This window comes from Hypanus sabinus, assembly GCF_030144855.1.
Source record: "Hypanus sabinus isolate sHypSab1 chromosome X2 unlocalized genomic scaffold, sHypSab1.hap1 SUPER_X2_unloc_2, whole genome shotgun sequence".
Taxonomy (NCBI): domain Eukaryota; kingdom Metazoa; phylum Chordata; class Chondrichthyes; order Myliobatiformes; family Dasyatidae; genus Hypanus; species Hypanus sabinus.
The window spans coordinates 448,838-468,314 of record NW_026778990.1 but is presented as its reverse complement, the minus strand read 5'-3'; the positions used below and the strand labels follow the sequence as shown (position 1 = coordinate 468,314).

The window sequence follows — 19,477 nt, the reverse complement described above, 5'->3', positions numbered from 1 at the left end:
GGTAAAATCAGCCTGAATTCGATACTGACCCCACCGTCAAGTGAATCTCCAAAGTCCGAACAACCGCAACACGAGCCTCTATATCCAACTTATCCTGACATCTTTCACCATCTCCAGCCAGATTCTACCACCAAACACATCTCTCCCTACACCCAGCCCACTCAGAATCCACTGTGCCCAGACGGTGTACTTCAGTGGTCCCCAACCACCGGGCCGCGAGGAAACAATGCGAGTCAGTTGCACCTTTCCTCGTTCCCTGTCACAGCTACTGTTGGAATTGAACCTACGCAAGGTCATCAGTCGCCTAAACGCGCGGCCGGCGGGAAGTGCCGATGCTACTAGCCCGAAAGGTGGCTGGCGGGAATACCCAATGCTACTGGCCCCGATCTCGGACAGATGGGTGCCGCCGCTGTAATTGTTTAGCACACCGAATTTTCTTGGGGAATCCGGTGCTAAAATATTCACAGACAACCTAATTCGGGCTGAAGGTTTCGCAAGTATCAGAGCAGCTACCGCGCTATGATCTGCTGAAACAAACTTTTGTCTGTCGATAGATCCTACAAAGGGCGCAGGCGCGGGCCTCTCGGTCGGTCGCTCTGTCCAGACTGCGACCGCCGCGGCCCCGGCACGGGGACCTCCGGCCCTGACCTTGTCCTCACACCCCACCCATGACCAGCCACACCTGGCCAAGGCATCTGGCAGCGGGCCGGCCGAGGATGGAGTTCGGGCCTGGAGGCTGTCTAATGCGGCAGTGAAGCCCTCTAAACTGCTTCGGCACCCTGCACACATGAGAAAATCTGCGGATGCTGGTAATCCGAGCTACACAGGTCCTGGTGAAGGTCTTGCCTGGTCTCCTGTCTGGAGAGAGTTGATGTCTGGGGGATGTGGGTGGGTCGAGGACCAGATGGCACAGTCTCAGACTGGAGGATGAAAATCTGCGGATGCTGGTAATCCAAGCTACACAGGTCCTGATGAAGGTCTTGCCTGGTCTCCTGTCTGGAGAGAGTTGATGTCTGGGGGATGTGGGTGGGTCGAGGACCAGATGGCACAGCCTCCGACTGGAGGATGCTCATTTAGAACAGAGTCGAGGAGGAATTCCTTTCGCCAGAGAATAGAGGACAAATAATTGAGTATATTTAATGTAGATTAACACGCACAAAATGCTGGAGGAACTCAGCAGGACAGGAAGCATCTATGGAAAAGAGTAGACAGTCGACGGCTTGGGCTGAAACCCTTCATCTGGACCTGTATTGCTTAAGGATCTGTGCATTTCCATCCCGTGTCCTAATGAGGGGTTGTGGGTGATTGGGTTGTGGGAAAGGGGACAAAGGAAAACTTATCCCCCATCTTTGTTCCCCTCGAACTTCTTGTTACGTCTACACACACAGTTCACTCACAGGCTTTCCACCCCTCGCCCACCTGGTTCTGGTTCAATCCCCCGTTCATCTCTCCCCTACTGGTTCCCATTATCACCTTCTTTACTATCTTGAACCTTCAACTTCCCACTTCACACTCAATGAATGTGAACATTGAATGAAGGGCCTGTTCTTGTGCTGTACTGTTCTGTGTTCTCTGTTCCCTGTTTAGAAGAATGGGAGCAGATCTCAGGGAAATACAAAATTCTCTCAGGGATCAACAGGCAGGATACAGGGAGGATGTTTCCCCTGTCTGAGGAGTTAAAGGTCAGGGGTCACTGTCCATTTGGAATTATCAGCATGGCGTTGCGTACAGCATAGAAATGTTCCCTTTGACCCATCACCTCCGTGCTGACCTATTTACCCATCTACATTCATCCCATTGGCCAACATTAGGTCAGTCTCTCTCATGCCTTGCCTGTTGAAGTGTCTGTCCAAGTGTCTTAAACACAGAGGACTGGAGGCCTGTGACCTGCAGAGGTCGGTGCTGGGGACGGGTTGTTTGTCATTCATGTTAATGATTTGTATCAGAACGTTGCTGACACAGTTAGTAGGTTTGTGGGTGACACTAAAATTCATGGTATAGTACACCGGGCTCTTGATCAGCTGTAGAATTGGGTACAGTGACAATGTTTTAAAATACATCTTGCCAGGGACGTGGATAACAAAGGTGGAAAGGAATAATGGGCAAATGGGACCAGCTCATTAAAGCAAGCTGGTCGGCACAAACAAGTTGGGCCGAAGAGCCTCTGCGACCTGTTTAAATCCATTCACTCACCCCCTTCCCATCTTAATCCACCCCTTTCCCACACTCATTTCTGCTGTCTCTCTCCCCTATTCATTTCTGCTCTTGAGGGAAGATGTCGACCTGAAACGTGGACTGTCCATCTCTCTCCACACATGCTGCCTGACGCGCTCGGTTCCTCCAGGATTTTGTGTCTGTTTGATCAGGAAATCTCTGCTCTCCATCCAGCAGAAAGATATTGGAGAGATATTAGTTGCCCACATGCTTCCCTGGGAAAGGTTGCCGATCGGCAACCCGACTGCGCCGAAGGCCCACGGGCTTTCCACTGGTCCTGGGGACACTTTGCCCGAGTATTCCCCCAATCTCTGGGGCAGTGCTGCCTGAGTCTCTCCCCGATCCCCGGGGACGCGCTGCCTGAGTCTCTCCCCGATCCCCGGAAACGCGCTGCCCGAGTCTCCCCCCGATCCCCGGGGACTCTCTAATTCTCTGCTTCTCCCCCCAGTCTCTGTCACCCTGGATGTGGAAATGGCGAATCCGGATCTCGAGGTGTCTGAGGATCGGAAGAGTGTGAGATGTACCCGGACCCGGAGAGAGCTCCCTGACACCGGGAAGAGATTCACAAATCAGGGTTGTGTGCTGGGAGACATGACTGGGAGGTGGAGGTGACGGGGAATCGGGACTGTTATTTAGGAGTCACCGCAGGGTCGTTGGAGGGGAAGAGAGGAGTCGGACTGAGTCCGGAGACAGGATTCAGGGTCATTGGGCGGTATTATGACGTGTTACTTCGGAATAATAACATGATGAAGGTTTGTACCTCCCCCGAGACCCGTCTCGCTGCCGGTCCCATCCCCGGGAGGGTGGGAGTTTATCTCAGTTACGAGTCCGGGACAGTTTCATTTTACAACGCGGAAACCAAGTCCCATCTCCACACCTTCACTGGGAATAAATTCACACGGAAACTTTATCCTTACTTTGCGACTGGGGATGAAAACCAGTGGCTGAGGATCTGCTCCCGTTATGCTCCGGGTCTGTAAATGGGTTGGGTCCTGGGACTGGCGTCAGGAGTAAGATCACTGTAAGTGTAAATGAGCGGAGAGTGAAATAATCATGAGATGAGAATTATCGATCCATTAATTTTAACTCGTTCACCGTGTCCAACAACAGAATAGAATAGGGTCCTGAGCTCCCCCGGGTGCTACAGTCCACACGAACTGAAACAGGTTAAATGGGACAAGTCGGGGTGGAGCTGACTGGAAAAGACAGTGAAGATTGTTCATTGTTCATCTGCCATTTCTTTGTCCCCCATTACTACTTCACCAGCATCATTTTCCAGTGGTCTAGTATCAACTCTCATCTCCCTTTCACGCTTCATGTAACTGAAAACTAAACTTTTAGTATCCTGATTTATATTGTTGGCTAGTTTGCCCTCATATTTCGTCTTGACCATTCTTATGGCTTTTTTCATTGCCTTTTGTTGGATTTTAAGAGCATCCCAATAATCCAACATCCCACTCACCTTTGCTACCTTATATGTCATTTCCTTAGGCTTAACACAGTCCTTAACTTCCCTTGTCAGCGACGGATTCCTACCCCCGCCATTGGAGAACTTCTTCGGTGGGACATGTCTCTCCTGCTGTTCCCACATCTGTCAGCCACCTCTGTTAAGCCGTCATCCCCAGAGTAACGTCCCGATACAATTGGAACGTTTCCATTATTATATGCCTTTGCCTGTTCAATACTGTGAATTAATTTAAAGTCAGTACTATAACTCAATAAAGTTTTAATCTGAAAACTATCAACCCCTCAAAGATTGTACTGGAGACTGCATTTGATTTTTTTCACCTGTATCTGCTTCACACTGAAATAGTATGTGTTTAAAAGTTTCATAATGACAAAATGTACATGACAATGATACGAAGCAAGGTTAGCAGAGCTGGGACTTTTCTCTTTGTAGCGTAGAAGAATGAGAGGGGACTTGATAGAGGTCTAGAAGATTATGAGAGGCATAGATAGGGTGGATAGTCAGTACCTGTTCCCCAGGGCACCAATAGCAAACACCAGAGGGCATAGGTACAAAATTAAGGGATGGAAGTTTAGGGGAGACATTAGGGGTAAGTTTTTTTTTTACACAGAGGGTTGTGAGTGCCTGGAATGACAGTGTGATAAGAACCCAGCCACCCAGAACTAAAAGCATTCTTCTTGTGATGTTCCCCACCACCCTTTAGCACAGGATGTTCAATCCAATTTGTTAACGTCAACTTCCACCTCTGTCCCTGGAAGGGCAATTGTCCCAGTTCAACCAGTAAAGCCGAAACAGGGGACGACCTGACTTAACCACAACACAATCTTAAAGCACAAAATGAATCACACCCAAACATCATAAAGTTGAAGAGGAAGGTGATCTATAGACCACAAACATAATCAAGAACAGATCCAATTAAACAAACGAGATTGGTCATCAAATATTTTCATGTCACACCCAAGAATACTCACAGGGATAACGAAGAGTATTTAATGTTTCTTTACATTTATCAATTATTTTCTGATCAGGTGCTTCAATGTCAGCTTATTATCCGTCCACATGCCTGGAAATCTTACCACTGACACCTTTTAAGGAGTTTGACCATATCATTTCCATTAATCCTGTTTGGAAAGCACATAACTTGTGTTTTTGCTACTGAAAGCTTAAATCCCATCTAGTCGCCGACTGTTCGACCTTACTAATTGCTAAAGCATCCGATATACAGTAAAAGTGAAATTTCTACCTCTAATCCATAAACCTTCATCATCTGCACATAGTGATTTACACAATGAAAAACCTATCTCAGAGAAAAATATTATTAATTATAATATTGTTATGATCCCAGCCCCCTCCTTTGTGAGAATCGCAAGAGCACCCGTTGAGGGGGGGGGGGGTCAGTAGACCCAGGAAGTGAGAGAGAGAGGAACGTGAAAAATTGCACGTCCCACCAGGGATACAGAATAAGATGCCAGCAACTATTGTCTCATGGAGACCACGTGAAAAGCCCTCGGGCAAGGTGGGCTGGTTGAGAGAGAGATTGCATCATCCCAACCTGATTGACACCTGCGACCCCGTGAGGAAGTATAAAGGAGAGTCTCAGGGGGACAGCCCCTTAGACGCACCCAGAAGACACGAGAGAGCGATCCCGCAGTAGCGGGATGCCATTCTGAAGGAAGCCACTTGCGTTAGATTCCGGGATTGGAATTTGTGGCTGGAATCACAGGAAACCGCTTTTAACTAACATCGGGGAGAGGGAACCAACGCTTCCCCGATTTCACCGAAGATTCATCAAGACTCGGCAAGTTCTTTCTCTTCTCCCCCGCCCAATCTCTCTCTCTCGGTCGCCCCACGCAAAACCCAGCGATTTTCAAAGGGCTGCGGCCTGCAGACTTTCAGAGTGACTTTTATATTTCCAACGGACAATCTATTAACCCCTAGACACCAGCAGAGCTCACTTCTTAATGATGATGATTACTATACCCACGCTTTAGATTGAATGTTGACAATGTGCACTATCTAAATGTATGTATTAACCCTACTTTTTGTCCCTTTACGAGTAAAACGTTTGAAAATAGTGACATCAGACTTCAACGGACCTCTCTATCTCTGCTGGTAAGTTCTCCAGTTACGGGATTCATAACAGTTGGGGTTCTCGTCTCGGGATTTGACACCAAATTGGGAGGCCAGTGAATCGGGCTTGTAAATCAAAAACTTGAATCTGGTTACGCGGGTAGCCAGACGGGAAACCAGCATAGATGGACGTGGGGGAATTTATGGAAAACCCGACGGTGGGGGTGCTAGAGGCGGCCACCAAATCAGACTTGTTAAATTTGGCGAAGGGGTTGAACCTCACAGAAGTGAGGTCGTCCATGAAAAAGCGGGAGGTACGAAGGGCCATAACCCAGTATTACATTGGGAAGAAGGTGTTTGAAGCTGAGGTATTGGGAGATATCCCTGAAGAGATACCATCAAGTGGGACGGTTCAGTTAGAGGTGGAGAAATTGAAGTTGGAACATGAAATTAAGTTAAAAGAGCTGGAAGCGGCTGAGAGAGAGAGAGAGAGAGAGAGGGAAAGGCAAGAGAGAGAGAGAGGGAAAGGCAAAGGCAGCATGAAATTAACCTAAAGAAGCTAGAAGCAGAAGAGAAAGAGAAACAGAGGCAACATGACCGGGAAATTGAGAAGATGAAGAACGAAAGAAGAGATCAAGGGTTAGACCAAGCAGAGCGGTTTAATGTTAGTAGGGAGTTGAGATTGCTGCCCCCGTTCGAGGAGACAGATGTCGATAGCTATTTCTTGCTTTTTGAATAGGTGGCAGTAAATCAGAAGTGGCCAAAAGAGCAGTGGGTGGCGTTGTTACAAAGTGTGTTAAAGGGGAAGGCCCAACGAGCAGATGCGGCCTTGTCCCTAGAGGAGGGAGTAGCGGAGAATTATGATGAGGTAAAAAAGGTAATTCTCCGGACTTAGGAATTGGTACCTGAGGCCTATAGACAAAGGTTTAGAAATTTAAGGAAAGGGTGGAATCAAATGTATACCGAGCTAGCCCATGAGAAGGGGGTGCTCTTGGACCGTTGGTGCACCGCGGAAAGAGTGGGCGAGGATTATGGGCGTCTCAGGAAGTTATTTTTGATTGAGGAATTCAAAAGTTGTGTTCCGGAGGAGATCCGGGTGTATTTGAATGAGAAGCCGGATAAGTCCATTTCAGAATTTGCCAGGTTGGCGGACGAATATGCCCTAACCCACAAGACAAAGACTCCCTCGAAGAAAGGTCCCCAGAGAGACCGTGGGAACGATCGAGAAAGTCCGACGAGTGAGGCAGAGGTTCCACCGGGAGCTAGCAGTAAGGTTGAGGGGGAAAGGCAAGACGACCAGAGGGCTCCGGGTTTGACCTGTTTTAATTGTGGAAAGGAGGGGCACATTGCATCTCGATGCTTTGCTCCGTGGTAGGAGATAGGAAGAGGGAAAACCACAGTCCCTATCGGGTGTGCCGTGGTAATCAGCAAATCGACCAGAGAGCTGAGGGTCGATAAAGTACGAGAGGGCTCTGGGAGTTGTCTGTCACACGGAACCGTGTCTGTGACGTAGGGAGACACACCAGTTTCCGTACGAATCTGGAGGGATACGGGCTCTGAATTATCCCTGGTTAGCCGTAAGGTACTAGAATTTGGTCGGGAAACGGGCATGGTAAAGGTGGAAGGAATAAATAAACGGATAGAAATGGTGCCCTTATATAAGGTGTTGTTGGATTGTGAGCTGGTGTATGGACCAGTTGAAATAGGGGTGCCCTCAGAATTCCCGAGAGATGACGTGGACATCCTGCTGAGAAATGACTTAGCAGGTGGTAAGGTTTGGTCAGCCATGCTGCCGACCTGCTGACCGGCCGACCGGAGAGTGTGGTGGCCCCGTCCCTAGCGCCCAAGGACCATCTCGCCGGCGCGGTCACTCACAGCCTGTCGAGAGAGAGAGCTGTGAACGAGAGCAGTTTAAATCTGGCCAGTTTTGATTTGGCCGAGACGTCTTTGCCGACCCTGTGCCACGAGGGTTTCGAGGGTGGTAAGACGAAGAGTAGTAAAGTGAAAGGGGGTAAGGGAGAGGAGATAGATCTGTCTTTAGCGAAGAGAAAGGTCCTAAAGGTAGGAAATAAAGATGAGAAACAGATAAAGCTGTTAAAAGGTCCAGAGTTGGACATGGATGATCTATCTGGTTTGGCAGAGTTGTTTGAAGAACTTGAGAGTTCTAAAGGTGTTCCCGATAACGAGAGGAGGGCAGTCCTAGATGGAAAGGATACCCTTGCCTCGAAGGGGTCTGCTGAAAAGGAGATTGTTTCAACTCGCAGGGTTGCGCCTTCCCCGGGTGGGAGCTGCCCAGAGAGTAACTGGGAGGATCGGGGGAAGTTAGAATGTGGAAAAGGTACGGGTGTTGAAAGCCTGGAAGAGGCCAATGTCCCGTTTGAGTGTGTCCGAGATGGGGATGCATGAGGTGCTGAACCTGGTAACGGAGCTCAGAAGAAGTCTGAGGTTTCTGATTCAGTGGAACAGGACAGTGGCCGTCCTTGTGGGTCAGATGGACTCGGTTCAGTGGGAAAAGGGTTAACCTTGGTAACCGGGGAAAGTGTGAGTTCCCCGGCGCCTGTACTTGAAGGAGTGTTCAAAGTTAATGCAGAATTTAAGAATGGGGGGGTGAGGATTGTTGGCGAAGGAAACGAAAAGTCTGTAGTTTCCAAATCGAAGGACGAAATCTTAAACCTGGCAGATCGCTCACAGAGTGAGCCGGGGAATAGCGGGGTCCCCCACTCTATTGTTACGCCAGGAAGGGGTGTGAAAAGGCTGCCTTCGAGTTCGAATCAAACACCAATAGCCTGAAGGGAACTGATAAAAGGGCCAGCCACCTGGGTAAAATCAAAGAGTTGGGTGGAAATGGTCTAAGTCTGGGGCATGGTGTTGCTAAAATAACCCCGATGAGCGGGGCGGGCGGGAGTTCACCACGCAAAACTACTCAAGTTCCCCACGGGGGGGCTCGCCAGAAAAGAGGCAACGGTTAATGGGGATGTCATTGTTAGACAGCCAGGCAGATTGAACGGGTTTGCGCCAAAGCCTGTGAATAATAAAGACAGCCCTTTGGAGAGCTGCCGGTTAAGTTAAACGACTGAAACGATTAGTATTCGCGTAAACTTTTGTAAACGCACCTAAGCTAAGGTCACACCTCCTTAGTTTTATGCTTAGAAAAAAAAAATTAAATAGGTGGTTATTGAATTGAAGTCTGATGTACGGTTCGCAATGTTAAGATACGAAAGAAAGGGACACTGTAATCGTTAACTATTTAGATACTGACTTGAATGTATAACGGTAGTATTTTGTGAAAAGAAAAACTTGAGTATTGTGTTAGATTCAAAACTCCTGTAAGACGGTGGACCACTCCGTTTTAACCGCTGGTAAAACGTCTTTTTAAGAGGGGATCCCAGCCCCCTCCTTTGTGAGAATCGCAAGAGCACCCGTTGGGGGCGGGGGGGTCAGTAGACCCAGGAAGTGAGAGAGAGAGGAACGTGAAAAATTGCACGTCCCACCAGGGATACAGAATAAGATGCCAGCAACTATTGTCTCATGGAGACCACGTGAAAAGCCCTCGGGCAAGGTGGGCTGGTTGAGAGAGAGATTGCATCATCCCAACCTGATTGACACCTGCGACCCCGTGAGGAAGTATAAAGGAGAGTCTCAGGGGGACAGCCCCTTAGACGCACCCAGAAGACACGAGAGAGCGATCCCGCAGTAGCGGGATGCCATTCTGAAGGAAGCCACTTGCGTTAGATTCCGGGATTGGAATTTGTGGCTGGAATCACAGGAAACCGCTTTTAACTAACATCGGGGAGAGGGAACCAACGCTTCCCCGATTTCACCGAAGATTCATCAAGACTCGGCAAGTTCTTTCTCTTCTCCCCCACCCAATCTCTCTCTCTCGGTCGCCCCACGCAAAACCCAGCGATTTTCAAAGGGCTGCGGCCTGCAGACTTTCAGACTGAATTTTATATTTCCAACGGACAATCTATTAACCCCTAGACACCAGCAGAGCTCACTTCTTAATGATGATGATTACTATACCCGCGCTTTAGATTGAATGTTGACAATGTGCACTATCTAAATGTATGTATTAACCCTACTTTTGTGTCCCTTTACGAGTAAAACGTTTGAAAATAGTGACATCAGACTTCAACGGACCTCTCTATCTCTGCTGGTAAGTTCTCCAGTTACGGGATTCATAACAATATAAAATAATAAATACTGCCTGTGGGATCCCAGTCTCTATCTCATAACAACCTGAATATAACTTTCCCACCCATACCTGACACAAAACGTTCAATTAAAACAACTCAAAGTTAGATAATAGCCCCTCCATCCCCATTTCCACAATTTCATAAAAATTCTTTCCTTACATAAATACCATCTGCCTTTTGATTAGTAAAAATACTGCTGTTACAACATCTATATTTAACTGGCTTTACTAATACCATCTTCCAAATATAAAAATGAATTCAATGTCATACTTGCCCATCCAGACCTTTACAAGACGTACAAATAGAAACAATCAGAAAAAAATTGTACAATAGCCCTCTCATTTGCATTTCCAAAAATTAATCAAAAGTCCATCCTTCAATAAATATCATTTGCCTTTTCAATATCAAAAATATTGCTATTACAACATCTTTATTTAACTGTACTTTCCTATTATGATCTTCCAAACCCAAACTGATTCCAATGTTATTTAAGGCAGAGATTGCTAGGTATCTGAGTAGCCAGGGTATCAAAGGTCATGGTGAGAAGGTGGGGGAGTGGGACTAAATGGGAGAATGGATCAGCTCATGATAAAATGGCAGAGCAGACTCGATGGGCCGAATGACTGACTTCTGCTCCTTTTTCTTATGGTCTTATTCTACCGTTCCAAATTCCCCATTGATAAAACAAGAAGTTACCTCTTTTATCGAAAATATAATTCAAACATTCGATTACCATACATTCTACAAGTTTACATTAATGAGACTTTAATGATATTGGCCTACAAGGAGGATCAGACGGGGAGATCCAGGTTTTAGAATGGGAACTACTACAACCATTTTCCATGAGAAAAGTGGATAGCCAAACCTCCAAATACGATTCAGAAAGCTAATATTTTTCAAAAGAAAATTACACACATACCTGTTGAATCAAGATTTTCGACAAGTTCATGATGCATTTTATTCCCATTCACAACACTATACTCTGCCCCTTTCCTTATAAAACTGACAACACCACCCCTCTACCAACTAACCTGTCAAGCCAAACGACAATGTAATCCTGCACAGGAATAAAACTTAAAATGTGCAAGTTTCCTGAACAGATATAACATCGGAAGAATCTGACAAACCAGAAATAAACTGCTGAAAGTGTTGGCCATGTAAAATCAGGCTTCTTGCATTTCACTTCAATATTTCAATCCCATTACATATCCTCACAAGTAGACTGGGATGCAGAAACCCCACAAATCAGAGCATCATTTACAGCTTCCCACAAAACACCAGTTACACCAAGATACCTTTCTGCAGCTTTCACAATAATTTTAATTTCCTCAGTAGGATGAGATGCCTGTTCAGTACAATTCACCCGATTGTTTATAAACATCACAAACTTCATTTTATCCAGCAGTAAAGTATCTTTGGTGAGAGAACTGTGATGCTGGCATATATCCACTGACGTCACAGTCTGTTCTCTGAGTGGGATCACTTTATCCAGTTTACCTCCTCTGCTTGCTGTACTTGTCCTTGAACAGGCCCTTCTGCTCACTGTGTTGTTCTGAACCAATTGAACTGGTCACTTCATGCCTTACTAAACCAATCCCTTCTGCCAACACAAGGAACACATCCCTCCATTCTCCTCACATCCACGTGGTATCCAATAGCCTCTATCACATCTGCCACCACCACCATCCGATATTCACTCCAGACACCCACATTGATGGGAATGAAAAACAAAACTTGAACCACAAATCTTCTTTAAACATTCTGAGTCAAGTTTTTAACATCATTGTCTTTTCTAATTGTTTTTTTTTCCAACAGCAGCTATGCAGAGAAAAGACAAAATTACACTAAATCGCAAAATACTTCAATAGCGCAAAAAGGTCCAATGAGGATGTGTTCCCCCTTTCTCCTGAAGTTCATGCCAACTCGCATTGGACATTTCCTCCTTAGAGAAAAAATCCCGGCTGTCCACTCTGTCTGTGTCTCTCACATTCCTGTAAACGTCTGTCAGACCTCCCTCAGCCTCTGCCACTCCGGAGAAAATTCCCCGAGATTGTCCAGTCTCACTTTATCCAGGCAGCATCCTGTTAAGCCTCTTCCACTCACCATCCAAAACCTCCGCATTATTCCTGTCTTCAAATGCAATTCTCCAGATGTGGATAAACTAGAGATTTATACAACTGCAACATAACTGCCTGACAATGGAACCACTATCTGGGAGTTATGATCTCGGATTCCAAGATCCCCCTGTAGATCAACACAGTCCAATCTCACCCCATGAATATAACAGCAAAGAGATAATGCTGAGGCTTTATAAGACTCTAGTCAGGCCACACTTGGAGTATTGTCAACAGTGTTGGGCCCCATATCTCAGACAGGATGTGTTGTCATTGGGGAGAGTCCAGAGGAGGTTCAGAAAGATGATTTCGGGAATGAAGGGGTTAAAATATGAGGAGCACTTGGCAGCTTTGACCCTGTGCTCACTGGAACTCAGAAAAATGCGGGGCATCTCATTGAAACCTACCGAATGTTGAAAGGACTGGATAAGGTGGATGTGGAGAAGGTATTTCCTGTGGTGGGGAACAGCCACAAAGTCGAGGGGCCACCTTTTCAAACAGAGGTAAGCAGCTTATTTTTTTAATTAGCCAAGTGTATTGGATCTGTGGAATGCTCTGCCACAGACTGCGTTGGAGGCCGAGTCTGCGGGTATATTCAAGGTGGAAGTTGATCGTTTCCTGATCAGTCAGGGAATCAAAGGATATGGCGGGAGGTCAGATATCTGGAAATGAGTGCGATCTGGGATCAGCCATGATGGAAAGGTGGCTGACTCAATGGGCTGAATGGCCTAATTCTGTTCCTATGCCTTATGGACTTATGAACAGAAGCCCCCTCAATCATGATGAATCTCCTCTGCACTCTTCCAGCACAAAACATCCTTTATACGGAATGCTAAGCGGAACTGAATGCAACTTTTCAAGAACGTTATCATGTCAGGCAGCATCTGTTGAGGGGATTAGAGTCGATGGTTGGGACAGAACCCGTCACTTACGGCACTAACAGAGGCCTTTCGGCCCAACCTTTTCATGCTGTCCTCCTGTCCATTTAAACTAATCCCTCTGCCTGTCTTTGACACAGAACACAGAAATCTACAGCACATTACAGGCTCTTCAGCCCACAATGTTGTACCGACCATGTAACCTACTCTAGAGACTGCCTAGGATTTCCTGATCGTATATCCCTCTGTGTTTCTAACCTCCGTGACGCTATCTAAGAGTCTATTAAAATATCCTGTTGTATCCACCTCCACCATCGCTGCCGGCAGTGCATTCCACGCACCCACCACTCTGTGTGTAAGGAACTTACCCCTGACATTCCCTCAGTACCGACTTCTAAGCAGCTAAAACTACGTCCCCACGTGTTAGGCACTTCAATCCTTGGAAAATGCCTCTGGCTATCCACATGGTCAAAGCCTCTCACCATCTTATACACCTCTATCAGGTCACCTCTCATCCTCCGTCGCTCCAAGGAGGAAAGGCTAAGTTCACTCAATCTATTCTCATAAGGCATGCTCTCTAAATCTACTCTACACTCTCTATAGTATCCACATCCTTCCTTTAGTGAGGCCACCAGAACTGAACACAGGACTCCCAAGTGGGGTCCAACTAAGCCCACAGCCCTGCCGTGTTGGGGTACAATTACTTATGTACAGGTTAGGAGAAATATAGCTTCAACATCACCTCACAGCTCTTGAACTCAATCCCACGGTTGATGAAGCCCATCACACCAGACCCCTTCCTAACAACACTGCCAACCTCCACAGCAGCTTTGAGTGTCGTATGGACATGGACCCCAAGATCTCTCTGACCGTCCACACTGCCAAGAGTCTTACCATTAATATTATATTCTGTGTTCAAATTTGACCTGCAGAAATGAACCCCTTCATCTGTGTTGAACTCCATCTGCGCTTCCCAGTTCTGCATCCGAGGCAAGGAAATAGATTGCTGAGCCTCTGGCGAAGATCATTATGTCCTCATTGTCCACGGAAATTGTACCGGAGTATTGGAGGGAGGCGAATGTTGTCCCCTTGTTCAAAAAGGGTAGTAGGGATAGTCCCGATAATTATAGACCATTGAGCCTTACATCTGTGGTGGAAAGCTGTTGGAAAAGATTCAGAAAGATAGGATTTATTGGCATTTAAAGAATCATGGTCTGATCAGTGACAGTCAGCATGGCTTTCTGAAGGACAGATCGTGTCTAAAAAGCCTGATGGAGAAGAGGTGACCAGGCATACAGATGAGGGTAGTGCAGTGGATGTGATCTACATGGATTTTAGTAATGCATTTGATTAAGTTACACGCGGTAGGCTTATTCATAAAGTCAGAAGGCATGGGAACCAGGGATGTTTGACCAGGTGGATTCAGAATTGGCTTGCCTGCAGAAAGCAGAGAGTTCTGGTGGAGGGAGTACATTTGGATTGGAGGGTTGTGACTAGTGGTATCCCACAAGGGTCAGTTCTGGGACCCCTACTTTTTGTGATTTTTATTAACGACCTGGATGTGGGGGTAGAAGAATGGGTTGGCAAGTTTGCAGAAGACACAAAGATTGGTGGTGTTGTGGATAATGAAGAGGATTGTCAAAGATTGCAGAGAGACATTGATAGGATGCAGGAGTGGGCTGAGAATTGGCAGATGGAGTTCAACCCAGAGAAGTGGAAGGACAAACTCCAAGGCAGAGTACAAAGTAAATGGCAGGATACTTCGCAGTGCAGCGGAGCAGAGGGATCTGGGGCTACATGTACACAGATCCCTGAAAGTTGCCTCACAGGTAGACAAAGTAGTTAAGAAAGCTTATGCGGTGTTAGCTTTCATAACTCGAGGGATTGAGTTTAAGAGTCGCGGTGTAATGATGCAGCTCTATAAAGCTCTGGTTGGGCCACAGGGAGTACTCTGTCCAGTTCTGGTCATCTCACTATAAGAAGAATGTGGAAGCACTGGAAAGGGTACAGAGGAGATTTACCAGAATGCTGCCTGGTTTAGAGAGTATGGATTATGATCAGAGATTAAGGGAGCTAAGGCTTTACTCTCTGGAGAGGAGGATGAGAGGAGAAATGATAGAGGTATAGTTGATATTAAGGGGAATAGATAGAGAGGACAGCCAGCGCCACTTCCCCAGGGCACCACTGCTCAACACAAGAGGACATGGCTTTAAGGTAAGGGGAGGGAAGTTCGAGGGGGATATTAGAGGATGATTTTATACTCAGAGAGTGGTTGGTGCGTGGAATGCACTGCCCGAGTCACTGGTGGAGGCAGATACACTAGTGAAGTTTAAGTGTCTATTAGACAGGTATATGGAGGAATTTAAGCTTAGGGAGGCAGAGTTTAAGGGTCGGTACAACATTGTGGGCCGAAGGGCCTGTACTGTGCGGTATTGTTCTATGTTCTATCTATTTCTCGCTGGAATCTCTCTTTTAGTTTAATTGTTTATTGAAGGCACGACACAGTCCAGAAAACGTAATGCATTACATTTTCCTCCATTTTGCATTCATACCTTACCCCGAAACAACACCACAACGTCATCAGTGGGGCCTTCTGGGAGTTGTAGTCATTGTTCCTCGCTCGCTCTCTGTCAAAGCATGTTTCGTCAGCCACCACAGACGGCACCGAAACAGACCCACCGAGTGCGAAGGGGAATCACACCCGTCCTTGTGGGCGCCGAGGCCGGCGACACCGACAGAAGCGACTCGCTGATCTCCGCCATGGCGATGGAGCGGAAAAGGAGGGGCTGATCATGGGCCGATTTCCTCCAGCCTATCGTAGCTCAGACTTCACACTGACCCCTGCTGTCATTGGCTGCAGTGCCTGTCGCTCAAATGGGAACACAGAGGGTGATTAGTTTATGTGAACGTCAGTCAGCCTTCCTGTCTTTATGAGTTTGGATTTGGATTTATAACGGGACAGGAAGCAAATTGGGAGAAATGTGAGTTTTTATGTGATGGTGCATCAGTCTCCGAGTGACATTATTAACAATAAAAGGGCAAAGGCCGTGCTGAGGAAGGAGGTGATTTACTGGAGGTTCTATGGAGATAATATTGGAAGGGATATCAAACTTGGAATTGTTTGGGATATGATTTAGAAAATGGGGGTATTTGTGGGGATCATAATATTCCAGTGTTGCTTAATGTGGGCAAAATGATTGTTACTGCAGCAGGGAAGGTTGTGTTACTGGCTGGGTCATTTGCTGAGATTCAGAATCAGGATAATTTAAGTGAAGAAGTTAAACAATGTAGGGTATGCTTTTCAGTGAATACCCTGATGTGCTGGAAGTCAGCTGTAGCAATGATAGTATCACTGATGGAGAGATTTCTTTGTATGAATTGAAGAAGTCTATTAATAATACAGGTCAGGTGTCCCCAGGAAGGAGTGATATTTGACATTGTAATTGTATATAATTCTCTTTTGTTTAAATATTAAATGTTTGAATTGTGCATCTACTTTCCTCATGGAAAATGGAAATAGTAGTGCCCATTTTAAATCCTGACAGATCCCCATTTGATCCTTCTAGTTAAGGGCCTATATGGTGAATGTCTCATTTATGAAAACTTATGGAATGTGTGGTAATCAAACGCTTGAGTTATATTTTGGAAAGAGTGGTGAAAAAGTGTTTTATTGGAGTGGATTTATAGGTTTATAGAAGAAGGGCTTAAAACAAGGTAAGGAATGATATTGACTCGACTTAGAAATGCCCACACTATGCTTAATTATGCCTTGTATCTCATTGGAAAACTTCATTCTGAGTCGTGTATATTTTGTCATTATGAAACTGTCGAAACACATACTATTTCAATGTGAAGTGTGTAAGGCTGAAGAAAAATCAAATGCAGTTTTCAGTTGTAGAGCAGCTTGTGTTTGAACCCACTTGGGGAAAGGACTGGGTGTTGTTTAATAACCCTGATCTTATTCGGGAGCTTAAAATGAAGGAACCCATTGGAAGCAGTGTTCATAATATAATTGAATTCACACTGCACTTTGAGAGGGAGAAGCCTAAGTCACATGTATCAGTCTCGCAATGGAATAAAGGGAATTACAGATGCATGAGAGAAGTTCTTGCCCCAGTGAATTGGAGGAGGATTCTGCGGGGATGGTGGCTGAACTGAGGTAGCTGGTGCCGGACAGGCAGGTCCCACAGTAAAAGTTCTCAAATGGCAGGGGAAGGAATCAATGGCTGACAAGAGAAGTTAAGGACTATGTTAAATCGAAGGAAATGGCATGTAAGGTACCAAAGGTGAGTGGGATGTTAGATTATTGGAATGCTCTTAAAATCCAACAAAATGCAACAAAAAAGCCGTAAGAATGGTCAAGACGAAATATGAGGGCAAACTGGCCAATAATATAAATCAGAATACGAAAAAAAAGTTTAGTTTTCAGTTACATGATGAGTGAAAGGGAGATGAGAGTTGACACTAGACCACTGGAAAATGATGCTGGTGAAGTAGTAATGGGGGACAAAGAAATGGCTGATGAATTTAATGAACAATCTGCACTGTCTTTTCCGGTCAGCACCACCCCCACTTATCCCATTTAACCTGTCTCATTACGGGTGGACTTTAGGAGCCGGGGGATCTCAGGACCCACCGCCCGCTGCTGCTTCTGAATCCCCGGTGTTTCTGTTCGGCTGATGAACGCGGTGAACGAGTTAAAATTAATCAATCAATAATTCTCATCTGGTGTTTATTTCACTCCATAGAACCTTAGAACACTACAGCACAGAAAACAGGCCATTTAGCGCTTCTAGTCTGTGCGGAAACTTTATTCCGCTCGTCCCATTGACCTGCACCCAGTCCGTAACCCTCCAGACCTCACCCATCCATGTATCTATCCATTTTATTCTTAAAACTCCCAGATCCCTTTGCTTCTCCGCACTCCTCAGTGCCCTACCATTTACTGTCTATGTCCTACCTTGGTTTGTCCTTCCAAAATGTATCACCTCACGCTTGTCTGCATTAAATTCCATCTGTCATTTCCTGGTCCATTTTTCTAGTTGGTCCAGATCCCTCGGCAAGCATTGAAAGCCTCCTCGCTGTCCACAACGCCTCCAATCTTGGAGTCATCAGCACAATTGCTGATCCAATTGACCACATCTATATCATTGATATAGACAACAAACAACAATAGCCCCAGCACAGATCCCTGAGGCACACCACTAGTCACAGGCCTCCGGACTGAGAAGCAATCATCCACTACCACTCTCTGTCTTCTCCCACACAGCCAATTTCGAATTCAGTTAACAACCTCTCCATGGATACCTAGTGTCTGAACCTTGTGAACTAACCTCACATGTGGGACCTTGTCAAAGGCCTTACTAAAGTTCATGTAGACAACATCCACAGCCTTTCCTTCTTCTACTTTCTTGGCAACCTGTTCGAAAAATTCTATAAGATTTGTTAAACACGATCTACCACGCAGAAAGCCATAGTGACTATCCTTAATCAGCCGTTGGCTATCCAAATACTTGTATATCCGATCTCTCAGGAGATCTTCCAATAATTTATCTACTACTGATGTCAGGCTCACTGGCCTGTAGTTAACTGGTTTACTATTGGAACCTTTTTTAAACAACAGAATAACATGAGCTACCCCCCAATCCGGCACTGCACCTGTAACTGAGGACATTTTAAATATTTCTGCCAGGGCCCCTGCAAATTCTACACTAGTCTCGCTTAAGGTCCGAGGAAATATAAAGTCAGGCCCGGGGGATTTATCTACCTTTATGTGCTGTAAGGCAGCAAACACCTCCTCCTCTTTAATCTACAAATGTTCCATGACACCACTGCTTGTTTCCCTTCCTTCCATATACACTATGCCAGTTTCCTGAGTAAATACTGATGCAAAGAAACTGTTTAAGATCTCCGCCACCTCATAAGGCCCCACACATAGACGACCACTCGGATCTTCTAGGGGACCGATTTTGTCCCTTACTATCCTTTTACGCTTAATATACTTGTAGAAACCCCTCGGGTTTACCTTCACATTATCTGCCAAAGCCACCTCATGTCTTCTTTTTTTCCTTCCTGATTTCCTTCTTTAGTATTTTCTTACGTTTTCTACACTCTTCAAGTAATTCATTTGTTCTTTGTTGCCTATACCTGCTATACACCTCTCTCTTTTTCTTAACCAGATCACCAATATCCCTTGCAAACCAAGGTTCCTGTTAACTTTGCCTTTAACCCTGGCAGGAACATGCAAACTGCACTCTCAAAATTTCACCTTTGAAGGCCTTCCACTTACTGAACACATCCTCGCCAGAAAAAAAATATCGCAATCCACCCTCCCTAGATCCTTTTTCATTTCAGAAAATTGGTCCTTCTACAATTTAGAACCTCAACTCGAGGACCAGACCTATCCTGATCCGTAATTAACTTGAAACTAATGTCATTATGGTCACTGGACCCAAAATGTTCGCCTGCACATACTTCTGTCACCTGACCTGTCTGGTTTCCTAATAGGCGATCAAGTATTGCATCCTCTCTCGTAGG

General features: G+C 45.9%; 1 protein-coding gene and 1 long non-coding RNA gene across 2 annotated transcripts in view; one reads left to right on the top strand and one right to left on the bottom strand.

The window, feature by feature from the left end:
• Positions 1 to 16,164, bottom strand: part of LOC132385775 (uncharacterized) — a 488,678-nt gene extending 472,514 nt beyond the window's left edge. The window contains exons 1-3 of the long non-coding RNA XR_009509273.1: positions 15,498 to 16,164; positions 13,835 to 14,100; positions 3,132 to 3,233 (exon numbers count right to left, since the gene is read on the bottom strand). This is a non-coding gene — a long non-coding RNA (uncharacterized LOC132385775). The remainder of the gene's footprint in view (positions 1 to 3,131; positions 3,234 to 13,834; positions 14,101 to 15,497) is intronic.
• Positions 1 to 19,477, top strand: part of LOC132385773 (zinc finger protein 135-like) — a 901,933-nt gene that overhangs the window by 434,540 nt on the left and 447,916 nt on the right. The gene's annotated exons all lie outside the window — the stretch shown is intronic.